The 12,693-nt window shown below is 35.1% G+C and overlaps 1 protein-coding gene across 5 annotated transcripts in view; it reads left to right on the top strand.

Annotated features, from left to right (window-relative positions):
* CHN1 (chimerin 1) overlaps nucleotides 1-12,693 on the top strand; it is a 184,901-nt gene that overhangs the window by 78,037 nt on the left and 94,171 nt on the right. Inside the window, exon 1 of one of the 5 annotated variants that reach the window (XM_070241267.1) lies at nucleotides 11,786-11,975. The exons of the other annotated variants lie outside the window; for them this stretch is intronic. The gene's annotated coding sequence lies outside the window, so the exon portion shown is untranslated. Of the gene's footprint in view, nucleotides 1-11,785; nucleotides 11,976-12,693 lie in introns of those variants that run through there. 5 annotated transcript variants of the gene reach the window in all.

The raw sequence follows: 12,693 nt of genomic DNA, 5'->3' as shown, positions 1-12,693 counted from the left end.
AGAGTCTTGATAATCCCCAAATTCTGTATCTGGATATTCCGGGACAGATTTCGACATATTCCAGGGAATGCTTTTTACCCACAGTGTGTGGCACTTCCTGTTGATTTTATGCTGACCATCAAGATAAGAATTATTTGGAAGAATTTTAGATAATGGAAAACAAATGAGAATTTAAAAACTAAGAAAGCATAATGTTTAGACATATTTATTGAATTTTCTTTAAAAAATATATCATATTTCTTACTTTATAAATTCCAAAATAGCGCCTGTGTTAATCTGAAAATAAAGTTGACTATACAGGACAGTATGTATAGTATCATACTACTCAAGTATATATCTGTTGGGCATGTATTTAAGTAGAGAGAGGTCTGAAAGAATGATCACTGCATGTTCATAGTCTTCATCTCTGAGTGATGAACTTGATGATTTTTACTTCTCTGTACCTTTCTGAGTTGCCTGGTTATTATTATTATTATTATTAATTTTTTTTACAATGCATGTATATCTTTTTAACAATCAGACCAAAAAAATTCAGTAGGGCTGTTTTCATTTTGAGAAGAATCAAAGACCGTAGCTGCAACCTTGGGTCAAAGTGGAAGATAATACCTCCTAAATCTCTGAAGATTTGACTCTAAATGGAATGTGTCATCTTATTTAAATAATTGGTGAGAAGAAAAATTGGTCAGCCCGGGGGGCAACAGAAAGGGAAGTCACCTCAGAGGCCAATGTTCTAGAGTCCAGGGTCTGTGGAAGGAGGAGTCTTGGCCAGCATGGGCAGTGTCATCTCTAGTATGGCGATGAATACCAGGAATCATGTGTCTCCCTGCCATTAAACGTCATCACTTGGATTTCTTTCCTGCCGTACTTCTCAGAGCCTGTGAGTATTGTTCATAGAACTATACTGCATTTCCTAAACTCATTTGATCATGAGACCCTCTTTTCATGGAATCTCTCAGTGGAGCACATTTTGAGAACTATTCCCGTAAATGTTTGATTTACTCAGTTCTTCTTGCTCTGGAACTCAAGCTCACCAAGCAACCTTCTGATTAATGGCTTCCCGTGTGGTCTGTCTACAGGGAGAGGAAACTGAAAATATATAGGCTGAGTGTTAAGAGCCTTTGAGTTATTTCTCATTTTCAGTTAACAAATTAGAATTAAATGCTAGGAGTAGAGGAGGGTAAAGAAGGAAGAAAATCTACCAGGTTTCTTCTCTTTGGTAAGTTCAGAAAGACACCTTCCCCATTTTTTTTTTCACTTCCCTTTTTGATAAATGAACCTAAAGGACTTCTTGCTAAAGTATTAAATTGATAGGCAAAAAAATTTAAGGGCTAATTGCTTCACCAATTTATCTGTTTTCTGATATTTTTCCTGGACCAAAAAGGATTTATCTCCTATACAAAGAGTGTTCTGAAACATTTACCTGTGGCAACCAAGCACTGTTTCTATGTTTTTAAAAATGGCAGCCTTTTTTCTAACTTCATTTGCAAGGTTAGCTTTTGCATGTTATTGTATCTTACTTTTTTTTTTGAAACCTTTTTCCTTTTTGTAGTTATAAATAACACACCAAGTCACCCATTTAAAGTGTACAATTCAATGGTTTTTAGTGCATTCACAAAGTTATGCAACATAATCAATTTTAGAATGTTGTGTCACCCTAAAAAGAAACTCCATACCCATTTGCAGTCGCTTCTCATTTCTCCCTAACCCTCCCAGCCCCAGGGTACCATTAACCTACTTTTGTCTCTGTAGATTTATACATCCTGGATATTTGATATTAATGGAATCATAGATAATAGGTGTTCTTTTGTGATTGGCTTCTTTCCCTTGGTATATTTTCAAGGTTTGTCTATATTGTTGCATGTATCACTACTTTATTCTTTTTATTAATGAATAATATTTGAATAATGTTCCAGTGTTTGGATATATACCACATTTTGCTTATCCATGCATCAGTTGATGGACATTTGAGTTGTTTCCACTTTTTGGGTATGATAAATAATGCTGCTATAAATAATGCTATTATAAATAATTCTGTGTACAAGTTTTTCTGTGGACATGTTTTTATTTCTCTTGGGTATATATCTAGGAGTGAAGTATGCTGGATCATATTGTAACTCTATGTTTAACATTTTGAGGAACTGCCAATTTTTTTTCCGAAGTGCTTTTACCATTTTACAATCCCACCAGCAATGTACAAGGGTTCCAAGTTCTCATCTCCTCACCAACACGTGTTATTGTGTCTTTGATTTAAACAGTGGGTGTGGCATCCTAGTGGGATGTGGCACCTATTGAAAATTACGATGTTATATGGTACACTGAGCTAAATGCACAAGGCTGATCATGGCCAGATGTGACCGGCCCAAGGGCTTCAGCAGCATCAGACCTTGGAGGCCTCGGAAGGGCTGGATGGGTTTGATGTCTTGTAACCTCTCTTCCTGGCATACAGGCTGGAAAACTCAGTTTCATCAAAATAAGCCCATGTGGTAGATACTATATTTTCTGCATTTTAGACATAAGAAAACTGAGGATAAAAGCAAAGAAACAGAGAATATAACTTTTTAAAAATAACATTAAAAAATAATAACAAACCGTGCAGCACTTTATATAAGTTGGCATGGGATGTGGCACAAGAGTGAACTCTTGGCTTTTAAATCAATGAGTTTTTAATAATTAAGATTTTTAAGTTACCAACACATGACTATTTTTATAAAGTGGGATAAACTTTTGTCTAAAGCCTTTAAGGATGAGATTTGCTCCAACTAATTCTCAAAGGTCAACTTTTCACCCCCCACCAGAAAGAGAAGCCAAAATAAATCTATTTAAAGTTTAAAAATTTAAACTACAATTCCATTGTAAAATCATTTGATGACCATTCGTACTTATAAAAATAATTTTATAGTAGGTTTGGATAACTTATCAAAGAAAAACAGCAATAATCATCTATAAAAATAATAGCATATTTGCATCCATATAATTTATTATATCTCTATTATGATTATGGAAACAACACGTGGATGTGGTAAAAAAAAAACTTTTCGAATAAGAGGAGTGTATATAATGATAAATTACATTACTTTCCCACCACATACTTCTAGTTCCACTTCCTAGAGATAATACCCTTCATAATTATTTGTCTATCCCCTCAGAAATTCGTCATGCATAAAATATACATATATTTTTATGGCGTATATGTATATTATATTCTAAGTGACAATTGTTAGGGGTTGGCTAACCGTAACAGCAAAGGTGATCTCTTGTCTTTGCAGAGATTTGCCCTATTATCTCCCTGGTTATGTAGTTCTGTGATAAACAGCTAGTGTGACAAAAGCCATCAATACCTTGTTTAATTTTAGCTGATGGTTGGTAGTTTGAGAACACGTTGAGCCAGATTCTGTGAGCTTAGCTTCAGTGCCGGTGAGGGGGTTGATGATTGGTGACAGAATGGACAACAAGATAATGAAATGGGGCTCCTCTGTATTATGTAAATGCAACTGTGATTTAATTTATTGTGGCTTTGAGTTTAGAATGGTAATAAGATTCTATTAAGCAAGGAATTCCTGTGAGAATCTTATTTAATATTTACAGCTCTGAAGACTTAATGTGAAGAAACTATTGCCACTGTATTAGAAAATGATAAAATGCATTGAAGTAAGAAAATGCAATTTTGCTAATGATTGAAAAGAACCAACAATTTTTAATTGAATCTCAGGACATTGAGAAGGTTGACTTACAAAGTGAAGTCAGCCAAAGAATTCCTGGATAAAATCAGAGAATTATAGTGAATGTTGGTAAAGGGGCTTTCACATTTTTAAAATACAAAAATTGGTTGGAAGCTTTTTTCACATTTAGGAGGAAGGATCAAAAGGAACTGGGAAAGGATTATGCTGCTGGTAGGCGTTGACTGCAGTGTACTGTGTGTTCCTTTGATCTCATAGCTCATGATAGGTTTAGTTAGTTACCATGGTTTCATTTCATTTCCTGCAAACCTTCTTGTTGTGCTATTTGGAAAAAGTGGAAAATAACGTTCTGCAGAATAATTTTTCAAAACTGTTTTTCTGCTTTTCTTAGTTAAGATTATGAATCACTTTTGGGGAAAAGTTATATATATCTTGGATATAGGAGTAGGTGATAACACACATGACCACAATAGAATTTAGCAGTCCTGCAACATCAGAAAATTTATAATAACATAATTTACTTAAAAATGTAGTAAGATGTTATCAATGCCATAAGCTTTTTAAAATATATTGGTATAATAATTCCAGTTTACATGAAGGACGCTCGGGTCAAGAATGCTTTAATAAAACAAACTATAGAAAGTAATTGATAAGGCACGATAGGATGTGGGTAGTTTCATAGGACAACCCTTACTTGAAAAAAATAGATATATTCCTGAAAATGGGTTGCAAATTGCACCACATTGTATATGCACGAGAGTATATAGCTGTTTAAAGAGATTATTTAGTTTTTTTCTAACACATGTACAATACAGAAAACATTAAAAAGGTAGAAGAGCAGAAAGGAAAGCAAAAACTCACCTCCAATCCTACTGTGCAGAGATCATCTCTGTGAAAATTGTAGTGTGTGAAATTCTAGTGCTTTCCTGGATTAAACAAAAATGGTTTCATACCAAGTACACTATTCTATGGTATACTTTTTCAATTAACTGTACATCCTGAACGTTTTCTATATCAGGAAATATGTGAGAGTATGCTATTTGAATTAATTCTTCATAAGGTCAAGTTTCACCTCCCAATCTTTTTAAACTCTGATTTTCACTTATTATATTTCCTTATTTAAATTTAGATCCATCGTAAACTTTTGTTTCTTTTTGACACGTGCACTAGAAACTATGTAAAATGCAGATAAGCAGGAAAAGAAAAATATTGCCTGTAGTCTCGCTGCCCCCAAAATAAATAGTTTTGGCATTTTTCAAAGGCATTTTTTGTTATTATTGCTTTGTTTTTAAAAACTTGTAATGATACTCTTCTGGGTGGAAGAGTGAACGAGATGGTCAAGATGCCTGGCCTTATGGAGTTTATCAGGTAGTGAGAGGGTTAGACTTGAATGAAATTATCCCGCAAATACCAAGTTAAAAACTGAGGCAAGTGCCATGGAGGGAAAGCGCAGGGTGCTATGACTGTAAAAGGAGACTCTGATCGAAATCCAAGGAATTGCAGTCAGGGAAGGCCATTCTGAGAAAGTCAAGTCTGATTTGAGAACTGAAGGATGTGTGAGATGAACTAAGGGAAGAGAGTGAGAAGGCGGGGGAGAGAGCCACCCAAGCAGAAGGACCAGCCAGCAGGTGCCATGGCTCTATGCCGAAGCGAGCCAGGTGCCAGGTGCATTTCTACACTGAAGGCAGGATGTGGCTGGGGGCAAAGAGTAAGCTGGAGAGTGAGGCATCGGATGGGGCTGCACGACCTGCTTCCTGAAGGCCATGTTAAGGACTTTGCTCTTTATCCTAAGAGCCATGGGGGAGCCATGGCCAAGTTTTAAGCTGGGTTGTGATATGACCCAAGTTTGAATTTCTTTTTGGTTTCAGTAGGAAAAACAGCCAAAGGGGAGCAATGATGAATGCACACAAGAAAGTTACTTGTTACATTTTCTCTTAGTGTCCTGTTCATGTCCTTGCCCACTAAATTATTTATGTATTATGTATACAGCCATTTATTATATTTACTTGGCATGCTTTCTCTATTTTTGTTGGTTTTGATGTACAAATATTTTAATTTTACATGGTTACACTTTCGTTGAATCTTTTTCTTAACGATTTAGTCCATTCTTCTTTAGGCTGGAAAGCACCACCTCCACAAGAGATTTGATAGTTATGTTGGCTCTTTTCTAGATTTTATGATGTATTTTTCACAGTTAACCTTTTAATCCCCCACTAATGTATTTTGATATCATATGAGGTAAGTATTTCACAAACTGTATTCTATGGAATACTTTTTTCAAGATATTAATGGGCATCACAGAAGTAAGGTAAAATAAATGTAGGAATTGTTGCACACTGTATCCCCGTCCTAGAGGCTTTTTTAAAAGATTCTGAGAAATCTTACAGTGAAACAAAACAAACACACATGTACACACAGAAACCAGCAGTTTGTTCAACTTGCTATAAGTGTTTCCCTAACTGTTTGTCCGCAGATAGGACTTACTGACATCTCCTAGAAAACCACAGGACATAATTCTAAGTCAGTGTTTGCTAATTGCTAACCAGTGATTCACATTCAGGCTAAGTAGTCTCTCCGTTCCCAGTTGTTGGGGGTTATTCTTAACATCATACTGCTATTGACTGTATGGTGGAATCTGACAAGCTTCTCAAAATTGAAGTTACTTTCTTTTCCTATCCCTAAGCCTTAATCAGAAAGACGTGGTTGGCCATGTAGATCAGGCATTGGCAAACTTTTCCTGGAAAGGATACAATAGCAAATACTAAAAGCTTTGCAAACCAATTGAGAGTATTATGTTATGTAGGCACTTATGTAGCCATTTAACTATTTAAATATATAAAATCCATTTTTAGCTCATTGACCGTACAAAAACAGGCAGTGGCCTGGATTTGGCTCACGAGCTATAGCTTGCTGACCCCTGACATAGACCACTGTCTGTGTTACTCCTAGTACCTTTGGAAATCTTTGACCTCCTTGTGCGTTCTAGAGTTGACACACATATATATATACTGGGTCATGGCCACAGGGACAAGATGTTTACAGGATGTAATGTTTTTGCTTTCATTTTGCTTTTGTTGTTCAAATATAATTCTGTTATTTTTATCAGTGATTTTTTAAACTTACCTATACTATGATTCTTTCTAATTTGTATATGCCGTGTCTGTCCTCTTCTGAGGGCCCCAGCTTTTCAGTTACCAAAGTTTTTCTGCTGCTAGGCCTCCTACAGCACTTTTTCATTCAAGAAGATCCTACTGGCTTAAATGCACATTTAAAAGGCAATGGGGAAGGTGGCAATGCATTGTGGGAGCCTAGGAGGCAAAAGAGTGTGTCCCACTGGCAGACCAGGAAGTTTAAAGCTCTGTAATTCCCAGGAGATTTTTCTGGGAATTTTCCAAGCAAGTCCAATCCACAGCAAAATAAATTATGCTTTTGAGTTTTACTATATCATTATAACAGACAAACAAAAGTATATTTTGGAGTGGTAATACCCAGGTAATGGGAAATATTTTAGGGACTTCCTGTTTGCACATTTTTTTTCTTCTTTGCCCTTATTTATTTATTGTCGTAGAATTCTTAAGACAAGACTAGCTGATGGCAGCTGTTGGGAGAAAGTTATTTATAGTATCACTTTTTAAAAATTTTATATTATCCTCAGAAAGACATGACCTCATACAAGAAAATCTCCAAATAACATAAGCAAAAGTAGGCTATCTTTGCATGAGGAATGAGAATTGGGATTAGGTTTGACTACAAGTAACTAAATAAGAAATGACAATTCTTAATAGAAAATAGGTCTTTATTCTTCTCCCACATTCAAGAAATCTGGAGGTATTTCAAGGCTGGGTGGCCCTCCACAAGGTGAGAGATCCAGATTGCCCTTATGTTGTTGCTTTCCTGTAAGTGACTTGCAGGTTTATCTCATGGTGGCTGCTGGAACGCCAGACTTTCTATCCACATTCCAGCTAAGAAGAAGACCGAAGGGGTGAAGATCTGAACTGCTTTCATTTAATTCTCTTTGACTGCTCCTGCTCCTACCAGCAAAGCAAGGGAAGCTGAGAAGCGTAGTCTCCAGTTAGGGACCCGTGCTCACACCTGAAAATCAGGGTCTGTTATGGAGGAAGCACAGAGGGGTGGATGTTGGGAGACTCCCAGCAATCTCTGATGCAGAAGCAAAAGACGGCTTTGTCACGTTTTGCCTTATTTAGATGCAGGTTATTCATTTTGGGAAATACTAAAAGCTGATTCTTCTTTCATTTTTTTCCCTTTTTCCCACATACCTCTTTTTATTGATAGTCCCAGAAGAAAACAGATGTGGTCACTCAGAGGAGTCTGTTCTGGCTTGGTTGTCAGAGCTATTCTGTTTAGCAAGCTTTCGGTTCCATTGTAGTTACTTTTGTGTTTTTATCAAGTTGTGCATTTCTTTGTTTGCAAAATAAAAGTATGTACATATATGTGTAGCTCAACTAGCCTCTAGATAGGTCGATGAAACTTTTCATTGCTTTTGTGGACTAGTGTGGCAGAGGAGGAATACATTTATTCCATGAAGCTGAACTTTGGGATTGTTTTCATCTTTTTTTTATTATCCTGCCAGTAAACTAACATGTCTTAGAAATGTCTGAAAAAATGTGTATTTATGTATATGTATATCTCTTTCATACACACACAGATTTCTCTCTCTGAATATAATTTTGTCATGATCCTTAGGCAAATATCAATCTTTTGTCATTTATACTGCCAGCTGTTCAAGGATAGGCTTCTGCTGTCTCAAAATTCAAAAGAATGAATGCATTTTCTCTCAGATTATAATGTATAAAATAATAAAAATGCAGTAAGTATACGAGTGTTTAAGATATTGATTATTTCAGGAAAAATCACCTTTCCATTCTCTAAATTTCGGTGGATTTCAGAAACTTGGACATCCATTTTGAATAAGAAACAGCATGAGGTTCCAAATAATTATCCAGCTTTTTCTAGTCAGATTTTGCCAGAACACACAGATTTCAGAATTTTGGAACACACCAATTTTAGAATTTGCCAGAATATATCAATAGAAAAATGGGAAAAGAAATTCTCTTTTTTTGCTTCCCTCCTCCCTCCCCTACTTTTCATATTTATTTATAAGCCATTTCACTAAAGTATATATATGATTTGAATATTGATATGGCATTTATAATGTAGATAAAAGTATAATTTATGTCATTATATGATAGGTGTATATTATATGTATGGTTGATGACATACATTAAAATTTAACTAGTTGAGTCTGACATTTGACCAACAAATACGAATTTTGAAGATTTATTGATAAGCAGAATTAAGTACAGTGATGTTGGAAACATAGATATTAAATTCATTCACCCACCTAATTAAATTGCCCTTGCTGCCTCAGCCAAATGCTACCATATGGTTTTTCAGAAAACTGTGACTTAGTTGTATTTGATTTTAGAAAGAAAACTAACAAAGGTTAGGAAGAAGTAACAGGTGGGTGACATTATGTCTTGAAAACAGAAGGAAATCAAGTCTGTATTTATGATTGGGAAGAGGGAGGGGAACAAACGAAGATGTGAAGAAAAGAGGTTTGCGGTTTTCTCTTTTACAGACTTAATCTTTCTCACATCCAATGCTAGAGAAGTTAGTGCGTTCTGTAGCGGTGTTCAATTCCATCTCAGGGGTATAAACCAATCTCTGTATACTCTGTGGGGCTGTGATGAATATATAGAGATCTCATATATAAAGGAGCATGTGTTTTTTTTTTTAATTTTAGATTTGTCCTCTGCGACCTTTCATTTTCCAACTAATATGAGTAAAAAATATTGAAGCCAAAAATAGTTAAGGAATTTATAACTGACATAAAAGCATCTGTAGATGTGGCTTTAGAGTCCAGTGTAGATGCTGTTTTTAATTAATTGGTGAAGCCTCTGTTTCCCCTCACACCAGAAATGTTTCAGTGTCTAGATTTTCATCACGTTCATGTCTATTTTCTACTAACTGAAAATGTTAATAAACCTGCTCTCCTCTGTCAATAAAAATAAATAATTCCTGTGAGTTGAGCTGAGGGGAGAATGGAAACTTTGCATATATATAATGAATAATTATAGCACTATGACTCTTTCAGATTTCAGAAACCTCCTCTGCTATGGATAGGGGTAATGTTTCAAATAGCCACATGTACAGTATATGGATCAAGAACAGTAACTTCTGTTTTCTTGTATGAAGAGCTGTATTTGGATTTGTTGAGGAAAGAGCAGTTAGTAATTTATCTCAATGAATTTTCCTTTTGGTATGTCCAATCTGCACTCTCATTTTTCTGAACTAAATATATATATATATTTTTTTACCCTCTTGATAATTTTTAAGTGTAGATTACGGTATTGCTTACTTTATGCATGTTGTTGAACAACACATCTCTAGAACTTTTTTGTCTTGCATGATTAAGACTCTGTACCCACTGAACAACAATTCTCCCTTTCTCCCTTCCCCCACCCCTGGCAACCACCATTCTCCTTTTTTGTTTCTCTGAGTTCGATTACTTTAGATACCCCATGTGGGTAGAATTATGTGATATTTATCTTTTTGTAATTGGCTTATGCTTTATCCATTCATCGTTTGATGGACATTTAGGTTGCTTTCACATCTTGCCTATTGTGAATAATGCTGCAATGTACATGGATGTGCAAATATCTCTTCGAGATCTGTTTTCAGTTCTTTTAGATACGTACCCTAAAGTAGACTTGCTGGGTCATGTCGTAGTTCTAGTTTTAATCTTTTGAGGAACCTCCATATTGTTTTCCATACTGACTGCACCATTTACAATTCTATCAATAGTGCGCAAGGGTTCTAATTTCTCCACATCCTTGGCAACTCTTATTTTGATTTTTTAATAGTGGCCATCCTAATGAATGTGAGGTGGTACCTCATTGTGGTTTTGATTTGCTTTTCCCTGATGATTAATGCTGTTGACCATCTTTTTGCATGCTTGCTGGCCATTTGTATATCTTCTTTGGAGAACTGTGTATTCAAGTCCTTTGCTCATTTTTTAACTGGGCTATTCTTTTTATTGAGTTGTATGAGTTCTTTTTGTAGTCTGGATATTTAACCCCTTATCTGATACATGGTTTGCAAATATTTTCTCCCGTTCTGTAGGTTACCTTTTCACTCTGTTGATTGTTTCCTTTACTTTGCAGAGGTTTTTAAGTTTAATGTAGTCCCATTTGTCTACTTTTGTTTTTATTACTTGTGCTTTTGGTATCATAGTCAAGAAATCATTGCCCATTCCACTGTCATGAACCTTTTCCCCTATGTTTTCTTCTAGGAGTTTTATAGGTTCAGGTCTTACATTTAGGTCTTTAATCCATTTTGAGTTAACTATTGTATGTGGTGTAAGATAAAGGTCCATCTTCATTCTTTTGCATGTGCGTATCCAGTTTTCCCAGCACTGTTTGTTGAAGAGACTGTCCTTTCCCCATTGTGTAGCCTTGGCACCCTTGTCAAAGATCATATGACCCTATACAGGAGAGTTTATTTCTGGACTCTCCATTCTGTTCCATTTGTCTATACATCTGTCTTTAATCTGGCTAAGTGCTTTCAATTTTGTTGATATTTTCAAAAAACCAACTCTTAGTTTCAGTAATGTTTTTTCTATTGTTTTCTATTCTGTTTCATTTATTTCTGCTCTAATCTTTCTTTCCTTCCTTCTGTTAACTTTGGTTTAGTTTGTTCTTTTTCTAGTTCCTTGAGGTGTAAAGTTAGGTTGTTGATTTGAGATCTTTTTTAATGTAGGTGTTTATCAGTGTAAACGTCCCTCTTAGTACTTTGTTTTTGTTTTCATTTGTCTCAAGATATTTTCTGATTTCTCTTATGTTTTTTTATTTGACCCGTTAGTTATTCAAGAGTGTGTTAATTGCCACATATTTGTGAGTTTTCCAGTGTTCCTACTACTGTTGATTTCTAGTTTCATTCCATTGTAATTGGAAAAGATACTTGGTATGATTCAGTCTTCTTGAATTTGTCAAGACTTGTTAAATTTGTCAAGATGTGATATATCCTGGAGAATGTTCTCTCTGCACTTGAGAAGAATGTGTATTCTGCTGCCATTGGCTGAGTGTTCTGTATGTGTCTGTTAGGTCCAGTTGGTCTGTAGTGTAGTTCAAGTCCTTCTTTTCTTTGTTGATCTTTCTAGTTGTTATATCCGTTATTGAAAGGGGGTACTGAAATCTCCTACCATTATTTTGTTACCGTCTATTTCTCCCTTTAATTTTCTGAATGTTTGCTTCGTATATTTGGCTGCTCTGATGTTAGGTACGTATATATTTATAATTTGTATAGCTTCCTTGTAAATTGACCCTTTTATCATCATATAATGTCCTTCTTTGTCTCTTGTGACAGTTTTTGAGTTAAAGTCTATTTTGTATGAGATAACTATGACCACCTCTGCTCTCTTATGGTTATCATTTGCATAGAGTATCTTTTTCTATCCATTAGCTTTCAGCCTGTTTGGACCTTTACATCTAAGGTGAATCTCTTGTAGACAGCATATAGTTGAATCTTTTTTTGTGCATTCAGCCATTCATTGTCTTTTGATTGGGGGTCTAATTCTTTTACATTTCAGGTAATTACTGATAGAGAAGGACTTACTATTGCCATGTTGTTTCTTGCGTGTCTTATAGTTATTTTGTCCATGTTTTTCTCTCTTGCTGTCTTCTCTTGTGTTTCATTGATTTTTTTGTATAGACCTGCTTTGATTTCTTTCTAATTTTCTTTTGTGTATCTTCTATTCATATTTTCTTTGTGGTTTACCATGAAGCTTACATGAAACATCTTATAGTTATAACAATGTGTTTTAAGCTGATAAAACTTAAAAGTTGTATACAAAAACTCTTTTATATCTCACTACCTCCATTTATGTTATTGATTTCACAAATTATGTTTTTATATATTATGTATCCATTAACACAGTGTTATAATTATTTTTACGCTTTTGTCTTTTAAATTCTATACCAGAATTAAAAATTCTTTA

Source organism: Equus caballus, chromosome 18, assembly GCF_041296265.1.
Source record: "Equus caballus isolate H_3958 breed thoroughbred chromosome 18, TB-T2T, whole genome shotgun sequence".
In the NCBI taxonomy this organism is placed as follows: domain Eukaryota; kingdom Metazoa; phylum Chordata; class Mammalia; order Perissodactyla; family Equidae; genus Equus; species Equus caballus.
Note: the sequence above shows the minus strand (reverse complement) of the source record. Positions and strands in the feature narration are given on the sequence as shown.